At 38.4% G+C, this 27,075-nt stretch overlaps 1 pseudogene; it reads left to right on the forward strand.

Annotated features, from left to right (window-relative positions):
• Positions 1-1,028: 1,028 nt before the first annotated feature.
• On the forward strand, positions 1,029-19,487 carry LOC148018642 (G-type lectin S-receptor-like serine/threonine-protein kinase SD2-5; annotated as a pseudogene).
• The last annotated feature ends 7,588 nt before the right edge of the window (positions 19,488-27,075 follow it).

A 27,075-nucleotide genomic window follows, 5' to 3' on the forward strand; every position in this document is an offset into this window, starting at 1 on the left:
GGGGCATTCTTATATGTATATTCAACTTCCTTCAAATTTTGCTAGGAGTATGGGGAATAAGAGTGTAAATATTATCAATCCTTAGCCCACCAACTTGAAGTGGGCTTCGAGTTTTTTGTAGGGGGGGAGTGTATATGGGAGGTACCCTACTCGAGGCTTGGCTCTCCTTGGTAGCGACACGGCATGGGGCTGTTGCACATCACGCTTGGGCATGATTAAGTGGCTCGGGGCATCCCATCGAAAAATATAGGAGGGAAGGTGAGTGACTTGAGTGAAAAGTGAGAGGGGGGGTTTAGTTTCTTCTTGGGTTGAGAGGTGAGGGGGTTATAGGGAAGGGCCGGATTTTCCACCCTTGGCTCTTGCGTGAGCACCAAAAACTTTCGTGTTACCTTCGAAAAGGCTCCTTGCACCTATGGGGGAGTTTGAAAAGCTTGTCTTTTGGACCGAAGTTGAGTTGTGAGCTTTGTTCCTTCTTAACAGATGACACCTAATTTGATTCTGAACCTGTCGCAAGGATCGGCACTAAGTCAGGCTCTCCTCGCCGTCTGTTTTTTGCAGTCGCTTGCGCTCAGACTCCACACGCCGCCTGATTGGAGCTTTTCGACGGACCTCTCTTCTGCTGCCTCCTCATCATCCATACTAGATGCTTACTTCGTAGCCCCCGTGACATTATTTGTTCCTGTCTTGAGCACCAGCAACTTCACCTCAGGGAAAGGCTTCTCATTGGGCTTCCTCAGCTTGTTTGACACCCCTGGATCGCCTGCGACAAGGATCTTCTTGACTGTATGCTTGGGATCAAGCAGGACCCCAACTCCATGGAGAACAGAGCCCCTTTGCTGTCCCCGTCTGGAACTGCAATAGTAATAGACCAATGAAGCAATTGGAACATGGGTTCATCTCTGTGAGTGTGAATTCAAATTGAGAAGCGCTTCTCAAGGATGGAAATGGCACTGTAGTGTGGAATGTCAGCAATGTTGATGCCATTGACATGCAAGACAATGGCAACTTAGCCATCTTTACTCCTAACAATGGGGTCGCCTGGGCAGAGCTTTGATCACCCTGGTGACACCCTCTTGCAAGGCCAAAGCCTCAGCTTGGGCAGGAAGCTAGTCAGTAACAACTCTGCTTACTCGGCACTTGTAGAACCTGGCGGTCTCCTCTTTTACATGAACTCCCTCTCTTCTGCGCCTCTCGGGTATGATATTGCCTCGTCAAACAAGTCTGTTAGTGATTTTATGAGCACTCAAAAACCTTTCCTTCTAAGTAAGAGCCCTTCGGTGAACGTGACTGCATCATTGGAGACCCCGGCTTGCCCAAGGCACGCAGATCACAATAGCAATAATGGGTCATTACCTTATGTCAAGCTAGAGGATGATCACCTCAGGGTTCAAGGTAGGTGTTGTGATATGAACTACACCGGCTTTGGACGTGCCCATTTCTTAAGATTGGATGACGATGGGAATCTGAGAGACTACATATTTATGGAGGAGTCCCTCATGTCTATTAGAGAAAATCAGAGAAGCTGTATCCCCCCTCTTGTATGTGGAGCTTATGGTCTGTGTAATGAATTCATGCTGAGCAACGAAACACGGCATACTTGCAGGTGATTACGGAAGCTAATCTAAATGGTATTTCTCTAAACAACCTGTCTTCTATAATTATTTCAGGAAAGAAAGGCATGTTCCAAAACGCAAGGCAATTTTCCAGATTACTAGATAGAAAGAAAGTTTAACATCTACTAAGACCCAATGGGTCTATGGAGCCTAGACGATGAATTGCTGTCCAGGGTATGTCTCATCACCTGGGGCTGTAGCTGATGTATAGACTGTGGTTTCCAGCCTAGAGGATTGGATATGGATGCAAGCTAGACTGCTTTAGCTTGGCTTGCTGTAATCCCTCTTTCCAGGTTCGAGGTTTTTCATTCTGGTTTGATTGCATCACAGTTGAGAGATTCTATGACAGGAGGAGCTGTTCGTATGTTGCTAGACCAAATGGCTTTACATAAGGAGGTTGGGGGAATTTGAGGCAAGGCCTTCACTACTGGTTCTTCCTGTGGCAAGGGAAAGAAAGGATCTGAAGAGAGGGAAGAAGAAAGAGAACTTAGAATCTGGGACGCACTTCCGAAAATTAATGGGTTGTACAGTAAGTAAGTGCTCGAAGAAGCACCTCGACTTGCATCAAGGCAAGCCAGTCGTGGGCGGTCACTAGGAGCGTAGGCTTCGTGCATCTCCACGACGTAGAAGAGACTGCTTAAGCTTCCTCTTTGTAGCCTACGTGCAATCTGGGTTGTAAAAGCTCGCATTTCCCTTTAACACTTACTCATACCAACTTGGATTCTAGTTGGCACAACAATTTTGGACACTTACATTATTGTGCATCAAAACAAGCAGATCAGCATGGTTTGGTAGAGGGCTTATCAAATGCAAGGGCCAAGCCACATACCATTTGCAAGGCTTGTGTATCCATATAGAGCTTATCTACCTGGACCCACGCATACGTGACACATTATGGAGCTACTTATTTGAGTTGCTAGTTGATGATTGTTTTATGCACACATACACTTTTAGGCTTGAAGGCCACGAGTGTAGACATTCTAGTGCTTACACAAATTGAAGCAAATGATGAAACAAATTTGGTCACAAGGTACATGCATGTAGTGTATGCACACGTAGACACACATGTATATGTATATGCATATATGTATGTATGTACACACGTGCATACACACATAGACATTATGTATGTATGATGGAGGACATGTGTTATAGAATGTTGTGGAATAGAGGCATGACCCTATATTGAAACAATGCCACACACCTAATACACTAAGATAAATGAGACATTTATTGAATTTACACAAACGTGACAAGGATACTACAATAGATGCAATGATAATGAGTGGGACATGCTCTTGTGCATGATTAAGGATATACCTCACTTAGGAAAAAATAGATAAAAAATATGTATTCAAAATCAAAAAATAAGGGCACCCTCATAGGTGGTTTGGGTGGTCTTCAAGTGGTGAAGTGTGGACAAACCTAAGGAATGTGACATCTCAAATCTCAAATACCCCCAATATAAAGAGATTTTCTTATTTCCCTTTTTTTCCCTCAAGAGTGTTGTATTGTAAACTATAGAGGGTGTAGATCTAGTTTTCCCTAAATGCACTATTTCTTGAGAGACCATGCAACTCTATCTATACAGCTTTATCTGTTGGAGTTGTAAACATGTGTTGAGAGATATAGGGCTCCATAGTAGAGTGTGTTGGTAGATTGAGGAGAGGCAACATTTTCATTACATGGGGCTTTATTGTATGGTGCACTTGCTCTAAATAATTAATTTATTCGTGAGGGATCAATATCATTATTAATTATGGATGAAGTTGCTTTGCAAAGTATACCATAATAATATCCTCCCTCAAGAAGCTAGACATCTCTTAGGAGATTGTTATTAGCACCACTTGGTGGTAGATTCAAAGAATAGATGCAATTCAAAGCATCCAAATTCATGACACTCTTTCGTACATCTCTAGAGCTCTTGCAAAAACTCAACACATATACCACTTGAATATATATGCTCTTATATGCTCATGCACATGTGTGTGTGTGTGTGGAAGTGGTTTGTGTGTGGGAGCATATATTGATATTAAGTTCTACACCCACTATTGGGCATTGATTATATTTTTTGGGGATGTCATAGTATCTAGTCCATACTATACACGATGGAGTTGATTCTTGTTATATATCTCGTGCATGATTACGATGAGTTTATAACTTACATTTTCCTATAAATGTGACTTTGGGCATGTTGTTGGATTCACCTAGACATATACATGGATTTCTAGTAGATGGGAAGGTTAGATCCACACTTATAATAGGTTCTAATCCAAGGACACTCTATAGCAACAAAAGCTAAGAGGGTGAATTTCATGAGAGACTCGAACTCTGGTATTTTCTTCTCTCATGATCCCACTAAACTCCCTTCGCACCAATGCACTCTAGACTAGCTGCATTTTCTTTTTTTGATGATGTTGATTCAACATAGGCTCTTCTTCTTACGAAAAAAGAAAAGATAACAAGATCCAAGGAAAGTCAATAACTAAATCTATCAAGGATCACATCCTAGCAAGATTATGTACGTAGATATGTAAGCTAGCTTGCTATCCAAATATAGGTCTAGCATTAGGGGAGTTTTGAGGTCTCGAAAATGCCTTTTAGGATGTGGAGAGAGAGTGCTCTAGACCAATAAGAGCAAAGCCTCCGTAACGGAACTTCTAATTTAAAAAAAATAAAAAATCATTTTACAAAAATATATAAATATGATAATATTACGAATTTGTATTTTTATTATGTATTTTTAGTCTCTTATATTCGTGATTATGACATATTTTGCATTAATGGCATAGAGTCTCGGCTACTTTTATTTAATGATGTTTCTAGATTAATGATAATGACTGATGTAATCGAAATTCAAATTGGTGAAAAGTATGGCGCTCAGTTTTTTCCCTCGTTTCTTTTATTCCTCTATTGTTTTTCCCTCCGTTATGATAGCCTAGTCCTCTCTCTCTCTCTCTCTCTCTCTCTCTCTCTCTCTCTCTCTCTCTCTCTCTCTCTCTCTCTCTCTCTCTCTGTGTGCATGTATCTCTCTCTTCTACCATGGATACAGAAATTCGACCTTCAACAAGGCGTCCAAGCTCCCAAATCACATCCATATCAGTGTTTAACTCATTCCAAACTGATGGAAGATGGATTCCTACTATCATTAGCAAAGGTAGTTGGATCACCATGCAACAAGCAAAACGTGGAAAAAGGCAAAGACATGAGAGCTCGTTTATCTCTGCTTGGAAGGGAAGAATCCGAGATTTTAAGCTTGGAGCAAATAAGAATAGTATCAAAGAGGTACTAGTGCAACATGTGTTCATGCATAGAGAGCTGTGTTTGAAACCTGGATCTTCAAAGCTTCCAATGCATAGACCAAATTGTAAGAATTTGATTCTTAAAGTTTTTCCTTTCTTAAACATGGTTTAGGTTTTTCCATTATAATATTTGTTTGTCTTGTAGATGTCTATCCCTCTAATCTTGAGGAATGGCAACCAGTGGAATCTATTATTGATGTTATTGATGTTATACATGGTTCAATTGGAGAAGAAATGTATAGAGGTAGAAAGAAGACAGAGCTTGCAGAGAATGGAATATTGTTTTATGACCATTCTTATGTTATTCCTATGCGGTGTTGCCAATGGGGATCAATAAAACTCCTTCCTTTGCCAGATTTTTCAAGCTTTGAGTGGCCTTTGCCAAGTCCAGCTACTAGTGAGGGCTATAGATGTAAGATATTTTCTGAGATCCAGAAAGCACTAAAATCTAATATCTCAAGTAGGCTAAGCAAAGTTACTTTATTTATGCCTATTAATATATTTATTGATTTCTTCTCTAATATGGAGATAAGAATAACAAAAACCATGCTTTCAGTGAAGAGACTAACATATGATCATATCATACAATTTGTTGATGAAGGATGGGATACAAGGACAGAAGGAAAAATTATATGTAAGATAGATCAAGACTCTATAGCTTGTAAATATATGATTGCTACTCAAAATTTTATCCTTAGCTTTTACTATAGTCGATGGCATTTTGTTGGTAGTAGTCTAGTTGCTTTAGACCAGAATCTTAATGATTTCAGCAAGGATCCTATTGTGGATCTTGATATTTGGTTCAACGAGTATATTATTGCAATCTTAAAGATCAGAAAATCATGTACGCTACATCAAGTGAGGATGGATTTACAAAATGAAGACATTGAACTACCATGCTCCTTTGTATTCCAACTTGACAAGAAACGAGTAAGTTTTCACATCATATTATATCTACTTAGATGTATATCAAGATCTCACTTTCTAACTAACAAACATTTGTAATTTATTTTTTGCAGATATCGAAAAGGAGAGAAAATAAAATACACTGCAATGACATTCAAGAAAAGATATCTTTACTATCAATATAAAATACATGTACAAATTTTGTAGCAGATGTCTATCTGCCATCTCTATGAGATATACAAGGGCTGAAGGGCAAATTTCTATATATGAAGGCCTACAAGGCGATATGGCAAAGCTATTTCTTTTTTGGAGAACTATCCTTTCTAGGAGTCCTTTTGCCTTTCTTTGATGTCTTGGGTATAGAAGGTGTTGAAGCTGTGGATTTGCCTTCCGTGGTTATAGGCACCACATCTCCTTCATGGTGCAAATCCCCACCAATCTCTGTTGTTGGTTGTATACAATTGATTATCATATACTTCAAGAGCTTTGCTCTGATGTACCAAATATGCTCAGATGTATAGCAATCCTTCGAAAACTGTCACACATTTATAGAAAAAAGAGTTTTAGTTCATTATTGTTCTTACAATAGACTATATTTTTATCATCAATGGACTATTTTCAATTAATATCTATCTTAAAGTTTAGCATCTTTCATATTACCTTTACATGTTTATCATCATTAAGATAAACAAAGTTAACCATTCTTCTAGCATTTGCAATCACCCTCCAGCCACAAGAATGGCTATCATCCTGATGGGGACACTGCAACCACCAACACAAAGTAAAACTATAAAGAGGACGAATGGTAGTTTATAGAACAAACTCATGTTTCAATTATTTTAATGAATAACTTACTGCAACTTGTCTATATTGCATTGTTGCAAGCAAATCAGATGGCATAGGGGGTCTTTTCTCTAGCTCTTCAATTAATCTTTTGGCACCTCTGTATATAAAATATGTTGAAATTTAGAGTACTTACAAAAAAAAGAATTGAAATATCAAGGAGCCCTTGGATAATATAACTTACAATTTAGCATTTCCATGGCTTCCTTTCATAGAGTTGATTAAAAAGCATTGCTTATCCACAAGGTCTATTGCAATCAAGCTCCAATGAGAACTAAAAGCAATCATATCTCAACAAATTAGTAGGATAAAATCTCAAAAACTCTAATAGAATATTGAATCACTTACTTTTCATTATATGGAATTATAAGCAGCTCCAAAGTATCGAAGTCAATCAAATTGAGCCAGTGCTCAATAAAACTTGCATCAAGCTCATTCCTCATAAAGAATGAGATAGATGGATCAAAAACCTCAATTTTTTGTTGTATATCCAAAGGAAACTCATGCATTATACACCTAGAAAAGGCATAGAAATAGTGAGTATAAACAAGAAAAATCTTATTGCTAAAAAAATATCAAAAAGTATAAGTAATTATGGATGGACATACCTTAGGCCAGCAAGAATAAGACTGTCATTTACTTCTCTTCTTTTATCCTTAAGAATCTAAACACATGCAGCATCAAAGGAGATAACCTCAGTTCTTTTGCCTAAGTCACCAGGTAAGAAACAAAACACACTGAATCCTTTTGGATTAGTTGCTTCAAGAAGGGTGGCTAGCTCATTTTCAAAGGACTCTAGTTGCTCTATTTCCCTTTCTTCAACCCTTTGCCTCCTATACTCTCTCCATTTATCTGCTTGTTCCTCTTTAGCCTTCTCCTCTTTTTCATGTTGCCTTGTATCCTTCTCATGGGTGACATCCTCAACCCTGACACCAGAATCATCTTTCTTTCTTCTAGCTGGGGGTACATTAAGGATATTAAATGTCTTCATATCAGTGAGGGGAATTGGCTCAAGGACCTTTGAAAATCTATATCTTAGCCTCCTAAGAATTACCATGTCCTTGTCCATGAGTGTGAGCCTATGAGCATGAGCAGCACAAATGTAGGCATCTTGGAAAAACTCAATTAGAAAATCCTCTGTGGCTTCTTGTATACAATTAAGAGCTGTTCTTGTCCATCTGAAACTATCCAAACTATATCTGTCACAAATTTCCCTGACAAGCCTCTGAAAAGACAACTTTGGAATTGCATTGTCAAGAGCATTTACTGCCTTCCTAATCTCCCTTAGACACCTGACATTTTGAGAAAACCTTCTCCTTGGCTTTGACTTTCTAGAGAGCTTCTGAGGCTTTGAAGACTGATGAATCTTTGATGCTAAATCCCTAGGATCAATCTTCTCTTTTCTTGCTGTTGCCTTAGTCCTAGCCATCTGCCAAAAAAACATATGTTACTTATTCTCCAGCATGTAAAGCAAAACGCAAGTCCCAGACAAGAGTTATCTATGCTGCATGGCGTTTTCTCGTATCAGCTGAATTTTTCTCGAGCTGTCTAGTGAAACGCGAGTGTCAAGCAAGGCGCCTCCTTGCAGCTGCTTCTTTTCGCGTTTCACCGGACTTGTTGTCCATTGTGTCCAGTGAAACGCGAATTTAAGCCAGGAAACCTGCTTGAAGTACCTTATTTTCGCGTTTCACCGGACAGCTCATGAATAGCATAAAAATTGACCAAGGAAAGCTTTTAAGATTACTTAAAATATCCATAGAATTAGGGAGGAAAGAAACAGTCACCGAGAGCATGGAATTCTCAGATAAGTAATTATTTACAGCAGCATGGATTTCAGATAGCTCATGCAGATCACAGTAAGATTTTCTTAAATATCCACTATATTAAGGAATGCTTTCACTGTGGAAAAAATTCTTTTGTAGTGGTCATGAGCTAATAATAACATAAAGGATTAAGGAAAAATATCAAAACAATGCATTGAATGGAGCTTGTTATTGAAAAGCAAGATGCAGAAACCATACCTTCTTCTTAGCTTGTTCTTCACAATTTCAGCCTAAAGATGACAATATGCTTGAAGGTTTGCTTTGTTGGGGAAGCAGTGAAATGCTTGGAGATTAGAAGGAAATGCGTGGAGACTGGAAGGAACACCAAAAACAAAGATGGAGTAGCGATGAAATGCGATGAAAGCTGAAGGCGGTGAATTTGCATGGACTCAACGTTCTTCGCAAAGTGTTAATAACACACGTGTGACGTACCCTCGCTTATCGGAATTTTTTATTTACTTGGAAAAGGGTTATTTAACACACGTAAAACGTATTTTTGGAAAAAGAGAATGCGCACATCTTCTGAGGAGTTTATTACGCTGTGTTAAGTCACACACGTGTATTTCCATTATTACACAAACTTTTTCGTTGGAACTATCACCACATGCTTAACGGTCGATATAAAAGCATTTCAAACCCATTTCTCCGACATTGTCTTCTTCTCTGCCAAAATTTCGTCTCGACTTCCCTTCAAGGTCCTTGCATCCTGTGTGGAGAGCAGTTCAACAATCTTTGATAGGTAACAATTTTTTTTATTACAAGCATTTTAACAAAATAAATTTGATTAATATAGAAAGAATGTTTTATAACACTTAAACAATTAAAGATGTTATGTGCTTTCTATCTTTCAAATGCAGCATATCTTTTCCAAAAATGATTATATCATCAATTTGTGTGTTTCCATAGAATTTATTTATTGTTCATGTTTCTTTTCTTCATTTGCAATTTTTGACAAGTAAAACGCGAGACAATGTCTCTGTTGATGATATTTTTCTTAGTATCGCGTTTCACCGGCCACATTTTAGAATAATTTTTGTCTTCAAGCTAGTGTCTGATGAAACGCGATTCCTTCACAGGCATTTGCCTTACACACTTGAATTTTCGCGTTTCACCGGTCAACTAAAAAAATTCTCCTGTTTTGATTTTTTTGTCTTGGAAAATCAATGTTGGGGCCTGTTTCCATGATATCATCTTGTTTTATTGGATATTGGTTCTTTTCTGCTTTTTTTTTTCAGGGATAAATATTTTTCTAGTCAAAATGACAAAGAGGAAGCTATCTCTGGAAGGAATGGATGAGAAGGAGATAATTGAGACATCTGATGATAGGCTCTTTGATTTTTTACACATCACTGGAAATTCTTCCAAGTTTTGCTATATCAGGGAAATTTTCAATGTTCCTTTTGATTTGAAGGAGTTATTAGAGGATCTTGATGATAAACTTAAGGAGTACAGATGTTTTTATGATAGACATGTGCAAGGTTTGGAAGTCAATGGATTTGTTCATTATAGTGATGTCATGGGAGCCACCAATACATCCAGGTCAACTTTGCTCGGCAGGTTCAACCTCATTGATGAGGAATTCAGAAAGAAAGAAACATGTTGCCCTTTCCACAGGTATCAACACCAATGCCTTCTAATCCACAAGGACGTTGGATTTATTGTGTATCTTCAGTACATGGAAAATTCTTCTCCAGATATAGACCAACAGAGAAAGCTAGAGGATATTGCAAGTATGGATAAGGAGGTCGAAGAGAAGGAGGAGATGTTCCAAGAAGATGTTGAGAATCAACTTGTCCAAGGTTTTGATGTAGGTTTATTCAAGAGTGACAATATCACAATGGTGGAAGAAAAGGAGATTGAGCCAAGTGCACAGGTTGATGAAGAAGGTCCTCTTGCCTGTGTTCCAACATTTCCCACTTATCTTATCAACAAGAAGAGATATGTGTTGCTAAATGATATTCAACATCTTTTTGATCTTAGAGAAGATTATTGCTTAGCAATCCTTGCAGGTTGGGGCAAAAATGACATGAATTTTATAGGTTATGAACAAGAACCACTAGCAAGTCTTGATGTTGAGGGAGAGAATTTCCAAGATAGCTCTATAGCCTTACATACATGTATTAATCAGATCATAGAATACGAAAAGGGGGGGCTACCTACAGAAGAAGAGTTCTTGCAAGTCCAGAAGAAACTTCATATTGATGATGTAGGGTATGAAGAGAGATTGAAGTCACCATCAGATGAGAAGCCCAAGAGTTCAATAAATCTTTATGATGATAGTCTTCTTGAAGAAGATGAACACCCTAAGGTATGAAATATAATTCGAAGTTACCCATTGAGTTTATGTTAGACTTTATTATGCATTATAGATAAATATCTTATATCTTGTACTGTTGTGGTTTGTTCTATAGATTGAGATTGAAGATCTGGACAACTTTCTTGGAAGGGCCAAGGGCTCTAGGCCAATGAAGCTTGGAAAAAATCAAAGCCTTGGCCATTATATTGGAAACTTAAACAATCAAACAATTGTAATATATCATAGTAGATTGTCAAGCTCTCCAAGTCTACCAATGATGGCTTTGAGAGCTATCTCAAAGGTTATTGGATCTCAAGTTTTCAGCAGAGGTTTGGACAAGATCATTTTGGTGGAGAAGGAAGAAGCCATAAGAGTTTTTGGCTTTATGCCTGGATACAGTGGTTCTAGAGCTGGATATTTTGGAGTTCTTGGCTCCTATTTGCTCTCTTATGTAGGAGATAGTAAGAATTTGAAGCTTCTTCCGGGCTATCGAAAACAAGAGTTTTTGAAATACAGAGGTCTTATTGAGTGGGATGAAACAAAAGATTCCTCTAGAGGCCCTGTCGAGCTACCTGAAACCAAGGACTCCACTGAAGGCCCTGTTGAGGTGCCTGAAACTAAGGACTCTTCTGCAACACAATCAGACTAGAAGATGCCAAAGATTAAGGGTTTCTTGAAACCCATCTTTTCCCAACTCTTTGTTTGGTTTGTAACCATTCTGTAAATCTTTGCTTTGCGCAAGAATTTAAATATCTATCTTTTCTTCTTTGGGTAACAATTTGTATAGTCCTTGCTAAAGATGATGTATTGCTTGATGTGGTTGTATCTTTAAGCTTGAATTTATGCCAAATTTGTCGATAGAACCATTGAAAGACCTCTAATAAACTGTTGGCTTTGTGTCTTCCACCTCCATGTCTTGTATGTCTGAAATATTTTGTTCTTGCTTGATAATGTGATTTTTCCATACCTTGGGTTGACCAGATAGATAGAGATCCATATTGTTTAATAAAGTATGGAGCATGGTTGTATAGAATATGCTGCATAGTCAACAAATAAGGAAAGTTATTAAAAAACATTATATGAGTTCGACAATGAAGAAACAAACATATACAAACTTCTTACCATATAGTGAGTAAAGTGTTGATCACCCCAAGCTTCTGTCATCGCCTTTTTGAAAAGGTTCAATTGGTTTTTAAAGTCTTTGAGATCATCGTCATTCCATTCAGTCTTATCACAATAAAAAAACACTTTGTCTAGTGTTTCCCAAACTTTAGCTTTTCTATTTCGAGCTTGTCCATTATCAGTGTGATCCTTAACTGCATTATGTAGGGATTTCCACTTATTAAATTTAATAGTTGAGCCACCATTTCTCGAGTTTATCTTGCCAAGTCTCCCATGAAAGCCTAGAAACCTTCTAGCCTTCACTCCACCAATAGATGGTTTTTTTGGGACACAATTACCATCCTTAGACTTTTGAAGATCTGGTTCAATAACAACATTGCCACCATGCAAACCAATTGCAGAGAGAACTTTTTCAACCTTTGTTATAGCATCTGTTCTAGTTGATAATGGCTTCAACTTCCATGCAAATCCTATATAGAGATGAACAAGCTTTTCGATTATCCTGCAAAGTGCATGAAGTGTACAAATATGGGCATTCGCTAAAGGAATGTCCAAGACTGGTTTAAACTGTGGATCCTTATTGTGCCTAGAGGGAGCTCTATTCCAATTGCTTGAGTTTAACTCTACAGCTGGTGACATGCAGTATAAGCAAGGAGATCTCGAGTTAGCTCCCTTTGATACATTATACATACATTTGAGTGTCTTTAGGTCACCAGCTATGTGCCACTCAATCCTGTAGTTCCCTAATCCTTCAACAAATAGCTCTTCTCCTGCTTGTTGCCTTTGAATAACATTAGGTATTGATGTTTGATGAAAAACCCAATATAGTATATCAAAATTCTCAGTATCTACCTCAAATGCTCCTAGCCACCAGATGTTATATTCAGATTGAACACTAAATGATGTTGAGTGATTGCAATGACTTGACGAAAGTGCTCTATTCATCAAGGTGATAGAGATTCTCTCCAATTTTTTACATTTCAGAATCTCACTTTCATCAAGTTTAATCACAAATCTAGCCACTCCCTGTGCCTCAACTACTGACAAGTCATAAAATTTGATCATTAAGCATTGTAGGGTGGGCAAGTCAAGGAAAATATTGTTAAATTCATTGAATGTAACCTCCTTTTTCTTGCCCTTGAAGCTAGCCTTGATATGAAAAGGCTCACCTAGAATCTCCATCACTTTGTTATTAACTCTCTGTCTGATAGTCCTAACCACAAATGGTTTCGGAAGTATGCAATTGTGTACCTGTCCTTGCTTCATATTTGATTGTAAAAGTTGGAAAAGTTGCATATAAGCATCTCGACTGATACCAATACTATCCAGTGTCTTCTGTACTAACTCAGAATCCAAAGAATGATCCTTCACAAATGACTCCAAGCATTGTTTCTTTGCCTTTTTAAATTTCTTCTTCTCCAAAATATCCTTTGAAACCACTGAAGGAAGAAGATGATAATAAAACTGAGCTGCTTTTAAAGAATCTCTTTCACTTGCATTTGGTTGTAGAAGAGATCTAAGCAAAATTAACATCACAAATCAATGCAAGTAGTTTAAATAAAGCCATATTTAAGATTTTTCAAGTGAAAAAAAATATACCTTGCTGCTTGGATTCTTTTACCACAGCCTCCTCCTCCTCGTTTGAGATTCTCAATATTTTTAAGAGCTCTTTGTCGATTTCGAAGGCCTAATAAAGTTTGCTTTTGTTGATAAGCTTTGATACGCTTTTCCAATGAATGAATTTTTTGTTGACAATCCTCTAGCTTCTGCAACAACTCTATATTGTGTTTCATCAAAAGATGATTCTCTAGTCCAAGGATATCCTTTTCTGCAACAAGATTAAGTGTATAACCTAAAAATCCATTGTAGCCATCGCCAATAAACCTCATTAATGACGAGCTATTATAGAAAGGAGGAGTGCTATTTCTGCTAGGATCTTTGGGATATAGCTTTCCATCTAACCAAAGATCAATATTCTTCTTTCCTTCAAACCTCAGTATATGTTTCATAGACTCTGTAACCGTGATAGATTTTGTTCTCTTTCTTATCGGTTCATACTCACTGTCCAACTCAATATGAAGATGATAGAGAGGTCTTTTATGAGAGCTACAGAGATCATTAGATGATTGATCCATAGCTGAGTTACAGAGATCATTGGGTGATTGATCCATAGCTAAGGATATGATTAGAAGCAAGAACGAAAACAAAGAAGAGACTAATAAGGAGGAGAAAAAAAGAAGAGAGAAACGATGGAGAAACGATGGAGGGAGGCAATCGAGTATCCACCAAAATTCAAATTGAATATTACTTTTCACTTTAATGAGGAGAGGTAAGATCTTCATTATGACAACCTTGCCAACTTTATGGCGACCTAGATTTCTAGGTTTGATGTGACCACGAGAATATCACGACAATGACTTATTAACGAATTTTGATATTTTAACTTACCAAAATATAAACCTTTTAAAAATTCTATAAAATGATTTTATTTCGTAAATTGTTTTCTCTCTCTAGGATCTCTTACAGGGCATTTTCGAGACCTCAAAACTCCCCTAATGTAACTTTGGATCACCCTTAGCCATGAAAGTCAACCTTCCCAAAAGACATCAATATCTCATACCTCATATACTCTCCTAATTGACAAATTCTAGAGTTTGTGGTGGGTAGAAACCAAGAGTGTGTATAGCAAACTGTGTGTAGAAACATAGAAGAAGAATGAAGTAATGAATCATGCTAAATGTTGATACAATATAGTTAGAGCCTCAAGATTCTGTCTTTCTAGGCCCAATAGAGTTGAGTCAATGATCCTAGTCAGAGCTCAGAGATGAGTTCAATGTCCTAGCTGATCACATAGCAACACTTATGAAGGAATGCTCTATGAAGGGAGCAAAATGCAATCTTCTAGGCAAGGGATTGTTAGAAAAGACACCAGATGATGAGGGACAATAGTACGAGGAGTGAAAAAAGTCCGCAAGAGCAATTGATGATGAAGACAATGCTGAAATCTCTTGAGAATGATGGATCGCTATCAAGGCAATTGTTGTGGGTAGCCAATTGGAGGACAAAATACAAATGTATTTGATATCAAAGTTTAGACATCCACCAAATGTAGTAGTAGGAGGGTTGTAAACTAGTTGAGTATGCTAAGAATGATGTTACCAACTATCAAGGGAACCTCCAAGTTGCCACAAAGGCAGGTACAAACAACTTGTAGGAGATCTCAGGAGAACAAATGATGAAGTTGCAATCTACTACATGTGCTCTTAATCAACAAAACATAGGTGTAAATTAGTTAGGAGTCATAGGTAGCAATCTAAATGAAGTCACCAATTTAGCAAAAAGGAAAGATGAGGAGGTATTCTGTAAATTGCAAGCCTTTATTCACATTCCACCTTTTGCCCACCAACTACAATACTTCCTACATGGACTAGATTTAACATCCAAGTGTAGTTGAGTAGTGTTACTCCTCATTGATATAGATATTGCCATTATATGAGCAGAGGAGATAGAGTCACAATTACAAGTGGCCAATGCATCTAGGGCAAACCCCTATTTAAGTATGGGTCCTTGTAATAATTTGGCATTAACTACAGCTAGTGGATGTCAAGATGTAGTAAGTATACTCATGATCAACCCTAATAAGAAGAGCTGAGGCAAAGAGGATGTGATGGATAGTAGGGCAACATACTAGGACCCAAACATAGCAGTAGGATTAGGTTGCCAGTAGAAAAGGATGGTTGCCAAGCTATGGAAGAGGGCACCTAGTTGCATAGCACTTGGAGAGGTTGCTATGATGAAGAATGAATGGAGGTATATGAGGAGTGAAAGACAATGCCCATATCATACCCTTACTTATAGGGAACTTTGGGGCATTTTTCCTACCATTTACAATCAATACCAATTAATATTGTAAATCCTTTTTGGGGCTATTAATGGAAACCGCATTGAGGAATTAATACAATATAATTAAACGTTAATACATTTAATGACTTTGGTTGCTCAACACCCTCTCTCGGCCCCAAAAAGGTGCTTTGCTTTAAGAGGAGAGAAATTCTCCACCCATGTGCATTTGTTACAAACACAATAAGATCCTCAAGGAAGGATTTTCCAATGTTTTGGCTTGATTTTTCCATATTTTACCAAAAACTTAATAGAATCCTCACTGTTCCTTTACTGTTGTAACATATAAAGGTATTGTCTACTTCAACCTCTTATACGTAGATGTCTTATTTTGTCGTCTTGTTAACCTCCTTGTTCATTTAACATTTTGCCTTTTATTTTGAAATTCTTGAAACCCTTTTAATCCAAAACTCCAAGAAACTTGTTAGGAAGAATAGTAGACAAGGCAAAAATCGATAGCGCCCGAAAATTGACCCCGAGAGAGAAGCCACTACTGTCATATCCATGTCGGGGAGAATTCGAAGGCATGCCTAAACTTGGGCCTCGAGAGAGGGGACACTATTCCTATCTCTATTTTGGACAAGATGCAGAGGTGCACCTACCAAGTCATGGCTAAAAACATCCAAGGGTCCAAATTGGTAGAACATGTGAATCATGGGTAATCAATGGTTAGAGGGAAGCTCAAGGCCTACGACCCTAACCAAGGGTAGATGAAGTATGAAAAGGCCTTTGGCTAAGGTATGCAAAAGACGACATGATGAGTGGTGACCCCCTTTGAAACCGGGAGGAAGACGATTTCCCTCTATAATGAAAAAGACGTTGAAATCTCTATAAAATAATGGGTACTCTCAAGGCGACTGTTGGGCATCTATTGGATAGGAAACCGCAAATGTATCCAATGCCAAAGATCAATTGCCCACCACATAAAATAGTAGAAGGGCTGCAAATTGGTTGAGCATGCTAAGAATGATGTCACGTCACGAGCTGTTAGGGGAGCCTCTAGGCTGCAAATGTAGGTGTAGACAGGCTCTAGCAGATCTCAATCAACTAGAGAAGAAGTGACGATCAGCTACACACCCTCCTAATCAACGAAATGCAAGTGTAAACCAGCTAGGACAGGTCACAATCTACATGATGGAGTCGCTAGTCCAGCAAAACTCTAAGCTAACGCAGAGAAGATGTTGTGGACAGTAGGGCGGACTATTGGAACCCAATCGCAGTAGTAGGATCAAGCCACCAGCAGAGAAGCCAGGCTATGGGAGAGGGCACCTAGCTATGGTAGCACTTGGAGAGGCTGTCATTAGGAAGAATGGATGGAGAGAGGTATGTGGGGAGTGAAGGACAATGCCCATAACATACACATGATAGGGAAGCTTGGTGCATTTGTCCTACCATGTACAACAAATGCCATTTTTGGGGCTGTTCATGTGGACCAAATTGAGGTATCAATGCACTTAAATAACTTTAGTTGCTCAACACTCCCTGGGGGACTTAGGGGGGTAGACAATAAGAGGTGTGGATTGGTGATTGGTCTAGGTATTATAAAGGTCTGTAGAATGTCCCCTTATCATAATCTTCCTCCTCTTTGCTTTTGAAGTAAAAAAACGTACATGCACTGTAAGGCCCAGCTCTCACACCTGGGGAAAAAACGTTATCTTCAGCTAATGCATGGTGACAATATATCTACATAGAAATAGTTGATGAATAAAGAGTACCGAGGAAGTAGAATAAAGAGAAGTAATGTTTCATGGGCATTTGGCATGAAGACACTCGATCGCTATCCATTGGAAAATGTAAGGATATATAAATAACTATAATTGCATAAATTAGTTGAACAAAAGTGCATATGCATGCAATGGACCATTTCTTCTTACAAGAATATTAAGCTTCAAAATGCAAATCTTGTGATAGGTGGTTGTAGAAAGCAATTAAGTTAGGCCATTTTTTGTGAGTTTTAGGCGAAGACAATGTGTATATCTATCTAGCTACTGCATTGGTAAGCTTTTGCAGCAAGAAATCAAGGCAAACTGTACATGCGTGAGCTGGGCCATGTTTTCTGGCAAATATTGCAGTTGCCCATCTGGTGCAGACACTGAGGACCTGACCAGCGATTCATTCAAATTTGTGGATCCAGCCGATCCTTCTCAAGGATGTCAAAGAGCAATTCCGCTGCAATGTGGGCAAGACACCTCCTCTTCTCAATACATGGTGGAGATGAGCAGCACAACCGTAATCTCTATGCCTTACCTGTTTGAGACGACATGGGTAAACAACACCTTCCCTCTTCAAGAATGTCTCAGCAATTGCGCTTCCACTTGCTCATGCACAGGTGTCTTCTACCACCACAACACCTCCTTTTGCTTGCCCTTTGGGGATGGAACACCGTTGTCAGCTAACTTTAGCTTTCTTAGTGTCCCTTTTCCCCAATATTCTGCTCACATCAAGATGCAAATAGCACCTGCTTCTGCCACGCGTATTTCTCACATCAAGCAAATCCTTCCTCCCATTGTTATTTATTTTTTCCTCATAGCCCTTGTGGGTGCATTCGTAGTAGCCAAGAAGTGCCAGTGTTGGGGGTTTAAGAATAGCCCGGAACTAGATACAGAAGAAGAAGAACTTCAAAGTGTTTTGCCTACGTTGCCCACAAGATTCTCTTTTGAAGACCTTAAACGCTTTACCAATGGGTTCTCCAAGGTGGTGGGCACAGGAGGCTTTGGCACAGTTTATGAAGGCCTTCTTCCAGATGGAAGAAAGGTGGCAGTGAAGAAGCTTGACCATTTTTCTCAGGGCAAAAAACAGTTCCTTACTGAGGTGGCAACTATTATTAGGAGGAATAAGCCACTTCAACATAGTCCGTTTGTATGGGTTTTGTTTACAAGGCTCCAACAGACTGCTCATTTACGAATTCATGGCAAATGGATCGTTGGACCAGTGGATTTTTCCAAACGACAGGAACCCAGACAAACTTCTGCATTGGGGAACCCGGTTTCATGTTGCTGTGGGCACTGCCCGTGGGCTAGCATACTTGCATGAAGAGTCGCCACAACCCATCCTTCATCTTGATATAAAACCCCAAAACATACTTTTGGATGAGGACTTCTATCCCAAACTTGGGGACTTTGGGCTTTCCAAGCTTGTCAAAAGAGGAACTGCTTCATTATCTTCTTCTTCTTCTTCTGTCACGGCTACCATTAGGGCCACCTCCGGTTATGTAGCTCCAGAGTGGGCCTCCCAGTCTATGGTGAGCAAGAAATGTGATGTATTTAGTCTTGGGATGGCCCTTTTGGAGCTGGTTGGAGGGAGGAAAAATGTTGACGTGTATTTAATGGACTCAGATGAATTTTATTTTCCTACTTGGGTAGCCTTAAAGTGGAGAGAAGGCAAGACAATTGAGCTACTTGATAAGCGCTTGCAAGGAGGATCCATCGATGAGAAGGAAGTGCAAAGAGTCATCGAAGTGGCCTTGCTGTGCATTCAACAAGACCCGAGGTTGAGACCTTCCATGAGGATAGTCTGTCAACTGTTGGAAGGAAGCATGGATGCTATTTACATAATAGGTAACGTGACGTTGGAAGTAAGCCCCCCCATCAGTGCCTCTGGCAGCTTGCAGTCCAGTCCGAAGGAGGGTAGTCACTTCAACCTAAATTTCCAATTGATATCAATACTCACTTCTCATAACTGAGAAAATCTTGAATACATAGGTATTCCAAAATTTGCCATTTCATCCGTGCTGACTGTGTATAATTGTGTTCTGCTGTATATTGGATCTAAGAAAACAATTTCCACTAACCTCTTCAATTAAGGGGTACTGTCTTTTTCTCTAAATTGTGTTGAACACTAAAATGGTTTGTGCTTCTCATGTAAGCAACACAAACTTCAACCTTTGTACAGTTTTGATAATGTGTGCCCTAGGATACGTTCGTATTTTTGGCTTCCTAATTGAAGGTCTCACCAAGCCTTTTGGAAGGTGCTCATTTGAGAGAGAGAGAGAGAGAGAGAGAGAGAGAGCTCTAGTTTCATGAAAAAAGAGAGACATACCTCTAGTAGTCTATCCCTCTATATGCTCTCGTGTTGGTAGAGAGTGGGGTCTGGTATCTATGACATGCCGGCAGAAGCTGGTGATCCTGGTTCAAATTGTTGTGAAGCCTGTCGCTGTAGTAGTCTGTCTCAGTGCCTTCATAACTATGAGAAAAAGGCTTAGGCATCTCTAATCTATGTGTAATCAATCAATCAGTTGAGTGACACAAGCATCTCTTTGAAGAAACAATAATATCTCGCTTTGATCTCATAATAAACTGGGCATCCACAAATACAATGCTCCTTGTATACGGTGACATACACAATGCATGCTATTTGTCCTCTTTCAAGATTGTGCAGATGAGGCTCTAAGCTGACCTATGGTCACTCACCCTCATGGCATATGGATGCATATTGGATAGATCAAACCCTAGTGTCTGGATCAATCTATCCTCTGTGAGGCATATGAAATGACCCTTGCAGCATTGCATGTTGCTGGGTAAGGACGTCATCAGTGTAATCCAAGTCTCTTGAATATGCATCGATAGCAGGTCATACCGTAGTAGCCTATTTCTCTCAACATAACAGAGTTGGAAGTATGGAGAGTCCTCATCATGCTGAAAAGGGGGAAGTCAATCTATATCCAATCCATGCTTTCTGAACCAGTCAAGTATGGCTGTGTAACAAGATCTATGCCGGCGATGTGGAGCAAACCTCTGTGATGACTCTAGTGCCATAAAAGGAAGCAGATCAGGACTCGTAGCTCGGACTCTGAATAAGAGCAAGAGTAGCCTTCAATTACACATGGAATACATTGCAACCTTCACTCTCATAATCTCGTGAGATAATCTCATGTGGGACATATGGTTTGTCAGGAGTCAAAACTCCAGAGCATAAGAACCTGGAGGCTTGGGGCCAGGCACCCCCAATCGCTCGATTTTAAACCAAGGGTCCATGCTGGTGCGGCCCTACATCATAGCTTGGGTGACAAGTGCGTCTAAAAGCTAAAGCTCCATACCCCTAGAAAAGTATTCTCCCATTCTAGCAGAAGCGTGATGGTCCCGAGTTCAAGTCGACATGACTCTTAGGAGTTGAGACTCATGAGGAGAGGTAGGATTGACATCTATGCTCTCAACATACTTATCACTCTCAAATACTTTATTGTTTGTGTGCAAGATAAACTAGTCCTAAGTGGATCTTGATCACCATGATTGACTTTGACATGCCATAATACTTAAAGATGTGTTGCATAAAAATATGTGCCATATGATCATCCTTGATCTTCCTATGAACATGTATAAAATGAGCTTGTTTCATCAACCTACATATCATAGTCCATATCTCATCATTTCTAGTAGGTGTACTTGGAAGATCAAATATGAAATTGCAATGCTCTACCAACAACTATTAAGAAAAGGAAAAAGAGACAATAACCTTGGAACTATCTACCTATCATACTTGACTTTTTAGGTACCCATGCTTTCAAATAGTCCCTTCCAAAACAAGCTAAACATTTGAGGATCTCGTTCATTGATAATCAAGTCTGGCATGACATGATACCTAAAGATGTGCTGCATAAAAGTTTTTGCCACATGATTAGCCTTGATCTTCTCATGAATGGGTATAAAATGAGTCTTTTTGCTCAACCTACATATGATAGCCAATATCACATAATTTACAATATGTTTCTTGAGAAGATTGAATTGGAATCTATTGCAATGCTTTGCCAAAGCCTATCAAGAATAGGGAAAGCATGCAAAAGCCCTAGAACTTTTTGCCTATCATACTCAACTTTTTGACATACAATGCATATGCACACAAACTACTCTTCATCGCATCTAAAAGCTAGCCAATAGAAGAAATGCTTCACTACTTTGATTGTTGCATCAATTCTCCTATGCCTTGCATATAGAGGAGCATGACTTTCAATCATCACTTTAGGTCTCAATTGCTTTGTGCACATAATTGCCCATGCATCATAAAAAGTCATCATGAAGCACACAATGCTCATGCCTTTGGCCATTGAAAAGCTAATCATAAATATTTCCAAAGTCTAAATCACCAATATATTGCTCTTCCATGGCATCCATGTCCCCATGTGATAAGCCATCATAACTATTGAAATTAGATCCTTCCTTGACATTGCATCAACCACCACATTTTTCTGACCATCTATATGCAAAATCTAAGAGTGAAACATAGAGAGAAAGTTGTCCATCTCATATGCTTCTCGGATAACTTAGTTTGCATATAAGAAAACATTGTAGTGTCTCATGAGCGAACTACCACATGTTAAATCTACCTCCAAAAGATAGTGTTTTCATATGGACATTGAACAAATTATAGCAAGAAATTCTTTTTCCTAAATCTACAAATTCCTTTCAACAGAACACAACTTTCATAAGCAATTACATGCCCATCTTGCATCAAAACAACTTCTATATTATTAGCACATGTATCAAAACAATACCTATGTTATTACCACATGCATCATACTATGTAATAAATGACTTCCTAAGATCTAGCAACATGAACACTTGATCAGAAGCCATCTTTTTATTTAACTTCTCAAATGTTGAAATTTTCGCTATTGTCTATCTAAAAGGCACTCCTTTTGCAAGACATGCAATTAGGAAGCAATTTTAACAAAGTGATGAATATACTAAAATATTATAATATCTAATTAGCAACCCACACTATAAAATTTACCCTTAAAAGATAGTGTTTCCATGTAGACAGTACATGAATTATAGCAAGCAATTCTTTATCATATGCCTATAAATTCCTTTCAGCATCATGAGAATACAACTTTCATAAATAACAACATGCCCATCTTGCATCAAAACAATCCTAGTGTTGTTACCACATGCATTACATTGCACAACAAATGACTTCGTGAAATCTAGAAATATAAGCACTAGATTTGAAGTCATATTTTTCTTTAACCTCTCGGAATTTGAAATTTCCTAATTGACCATCTAAAATGTACACGTTTCTTTTGCCAGGTATGCAATGGAGAAGCAATTTCACAAAGTGATGAATATACCATCTATAGTACGAGCAAAATCCTTAAAAACTATGGACCTTATATACATTTTTCAAATGTGACCATATGCGAATATTATCCAACCATGACCAGATACACTCGTGCCATGCATTCCTTACTACATCTTGAATACATTTGAGCCATGCATGTCCATTGCCATACCATGGCCAGCCATTGCATGGAAAATAGAACAGCCTTCAAAGTACCCCATATGGCCAATTGGAATACATTCCTTGTTGCATTGAATTATCATTTCTAAGATTTCCATGCATCTATTGTCCTTGCCTCAATGCTAGCATATGCTTATGCTCATTATTAGCTTTTTGTGCATCATGATGTGAAACTACCTTACCATTTTGAGACTCATGCTTTTGTGAGGCTTTAGATGATGATGTCTTCCTTTTGCCCTTGCTACCTCCTTAGTCGAATGCAAAATTTTAGCAAACTATTTTCCTTATAATTTCAAGCCTAAACTCAACAAAGTACTAAGCTCCATCTCGAGTATTGCTCCATAGAGTTGGGCCAAAATATGACCAGTCACCATGAAAATCATGTATTCATTTTGTGTATGTGAATGATGGTGTTCATAGCAATGAACTTGGAAATCCTTCTATGAGGATTCATTTTGTGTATGTGAGTGATGTTGGTCATAGCCCATGAATTTGGAAATCCCTATACAAGCTCCATCTCTAATATTAATCCTTAGAGTTGAATTGAAATATAACCAACGTGACAATCATGTAGTCTTTTTGTAATGCGTTCTCAAGATATATTGAGTATAGTAAAAAGGGGGGTTATAACATCCATTGGATGTAGCACAGCCTAGGCCTTTATAGGCAGTTTCTTATGAAAAAGCTTGATCAACCATGATCCCTGTGGTTTGATCTTGGACAAAACAATGAGGATTTCTTGCATAAGAACAAGTAGATCAAGATCCAAAGGTATCCTATTCGGATTCTTAAAGAATTTAGGATTCCTTCTAGACCATGCAAACATGAGGAGTCGGAAGGACAATCTTACAAATAAGGCTTAATAGCTTCCACATGAGGTCATCCAAGTGAGCCTAGTCTCCAAAAAGGGCACTAGAAATACCGAAGTCATCCTCACTACAAGGATACAAAGGCATAGCGACGGCGCTTTCCGATGCAAAATAGCGGCGTCGCAAATGCGACGCTAATAGCGATGCAAATAGCAACAGTGCTTAGATGAAAAAAATGCAGACCGAAACCCGAGCACGTTATTTTGCGCGAGTAAACGAAAAAGAGAGCGAAAGGGAGAGTGAACTCCATCTTGCATTTGAGAGGGAGAGGGAGAGAAAGAGAGAAAGAGGGAGAAGGAAAGCTTCTCGCCGCCGCCGCCGCTGCCGTTCGCAAAGAAGAGGAGGAAGTGTACGGAGGGTGAAGAGGAGCTGCCGTCGCGAAGAGGAGCCGTTGAATACGATGAGTACATTGTTCCTTCTTGCTTTGTTTTTGTGTTTTCTCTTTTTCTTTTACTTGTTTTTATTAAAAATCATGTGTATTGAGAGAGGGAGAGGAAATGAGAATGAGAGAGGGAGAGGAAGAGAGAAAAGGAAATAAGGAACAAGAGAGAGAGGGAGAAAACATTAAACATAATAGGGAAAGAGGTAAAGAGAGGGAGAGGAAGAGGGAGGGAGAGAGAGGAGGGAGAGGTTGTTGTTATTGTTATTGTTGTTTTATTTCTTCTTTTCATTTTTAATTATTTGTTGTTGTTGTAGTAGTCGTGGTAGTGGCAGCGGCAGTGGCAGTGGTAGTGGTAATGGTAGCAGTAGCGGTAGCGGTAGTGGTAGTTGTTGTTTAGTTTCTTATTTCCTTGTTTGTCGTTTTTGTGGTTATCGTAGCAGTAGCGGTAGCGGTAGCGGTAGTTGTTGTTTAATTTCTTATTTTCTTGTTTGTTGTTATTGTGGTAGTCGTAGTCGTAGTAGTAGTAGTGGTAGTGGTAGTGATAGTAGTAGTTGTTATTTAATTTCTTATCTTCTAGTTTGTTGTTGTTGTGGTAGTCGTAGTCGTGGTCGTGGTCGTCGTAGTCGTGATTGTAGTAGTAGTACTAGTAGTAATAATAGTAGTTTTCTTGTTTGTAGTAGTAGTAGTTTTTTTCTTTTCTTTTCTTGTTTATTGTTGTTTAGTTTTCTTGTTTGTAGTAGTAGTAGTAGTAGTAGTAATACTACTACTAGTAGTAGTATTTTCTTCTTTTCTTGTTTGTTGTTATTGTAATAGTTGTTATTATTATTGTTATTGTTTTTTCTTCTTTTCTTGTTTATTGTAGTGATAGTGGTTTGTTATTGTGGTAGTGGTAGTGGTAATCATAGTCGTAGTCGTGGTTGTAGTAGTAGTAGTGGTGGTGGTGGTTTTCTTGTTTGTTGTTGTTGTTTCTTTTTCTTTTTCTTTTCTTGTTTATAGTTGTTTAGTTTTCTTGTTTATTGTTGTTGTAGTAGTGGTAGTATTAGTAGTTTTTTCTTCTTTTCTTGTTTTTTTATTGTTGTTATTGTTATTGCAGTAGTTGTTGTTGTTGTTGATTTTTCTTCTATTCTTGTTTATTGTAGTGGTAGTGGTAGTGGTAGTGGTAGTAGTAGAGAGAGAGTTGTTCTGGTGGTTGTAGTCGTGGTCGTACTACTACTACTACTACTACTACTACTACTACTACTACTACTACTACTACTACTAGTAATAGTAGTTTTCTTGTTTCTTGTAGTATTAGTAGTAGTAGTAGTTTTTCTTTTCTTGTTTATTGTTGTTTAGTTTTCTTGTTTTTTTTGTAGTAGTAGTAGTAGTAGTTTTTTCTTCTTTTCTTATTTGTTGTTATTGTAGTAGTAGTAGTAGTAGTTGTTGTTGTTGTTGTTGTTATTGTTGTTGTTTTTTCTTCTTTTCTTGTTTATTATAGTGGTAGTGGTAATGGTAGTGGTTTGTCGTAGTCGTGGTTGTAGTAGTAATAGTGGTTTTCCTGTTTGTTGTTGTTGTTGTTGTAGTAATAGTTTTTTTTGTTTTCTTGTTTATTGTTGTTGTTATTGTTGTAGTAGTAGTAGTTGTTGTTGTTGTTGTTGTTGTTGTTGTTGTTTTTTTTTCTTCTTTTCTTGTTTATTGTAGTGGTAGTGGTAGTGGTAGAGAGAGAGATATGTTTTGTTAAAGGAAATTAGTAGTAGAGAGAGATATATGTTTTGTTAAAGAAAATGAGAGAGGGGGAGGAAGAGAAAAAGAAATAAGGAACGAGAGAGAGGGAATAAACATACAGCATAATAAAGAAAGAGAAAAAGAGAGAGAGATGGAAGGAGAGGAGAGAATGAATGGATAAAAAACAAAGAGAGAGTAGTGGCGAGGTCTGATGCAATACCACAAGACGGTAAACACTCCGATATACGTTAATTTGTGGGTGGCTGGAGACTTTACATACATTAATTTTTTATGAGTTACAAGAGAAGAAATCAATTCTCAAACAATTTAAGAAAGAAAAAAAGAATGATAACAAAAATAAATTGTTTGTCATAACGTAGACAAAATGAAAAACGATGAAGGTCGTGATGTTCAAGATTGCAAGGCGTAAATCAGCGTGTCCCATGTCCTTGCTCTCAATGTAAGCTAGCAATTAGATGAAAACGTTGATTGTCTATAGAAGACGTATGACGTTTCGGTGAGTTTCAATCTAAGATCATTGATCAGGCGATCTTAGATTTTAAGCAAACAGTAAGAAAAGTTTATATCAATCATGCATTATATTCGCAAGCTAATTGAATACCATATTTAAAAAGATTTGGTGTGGTTGGCAAATTTTCTATCCAGGGAGGTGACATCTCATCCCAAGGAGGAGTGTACCCTTTGCGGCCAATTAGAAGAGTTCATGGGCGTGCGATGGATGAGTGCCTGAGCCAATCTACCACTTGGAAGGTACTACCCAATCTATACCGTCAATACCAGAGGAGACATGCAGCCTTCGAGACTTACCTACAAGCTTGGAGCTTGAGATGGAGGCAATGATCGATGTATTGATTCCCATGGATGTCGAGACTTCTGATCCGCTTAGAGAGGTAGCATCCACACCATTATATGATGGGTATCGAGTATCTCACCTGAAGACATTGCTTGCACTCCTAAGTGTACAAGCAAAATATGGGTGGAGCAATGTGAGTGTGATCGAGTTGAACAAGTACCTTGTACACGTACGCTTCGTTGATTTCTTTTCAGCACTATCATTAAAA

This window comes from Lygodium microphyllum, chromosome 21, assembly GCF_053477565.2.
Source record: "Lygodium microphyllum isolate KBCC chromosome 21, Lygodium_microphyllum_v1.1.10, whole genome shotgun sequence".
NCBI classification, from domain to species: Eukaryota; Viridiplantae; Streptophyta; class Polypodiopsida; order Schizaeales; family Lygodiaceae; genus Lygodium; species Lygodium microphyllum.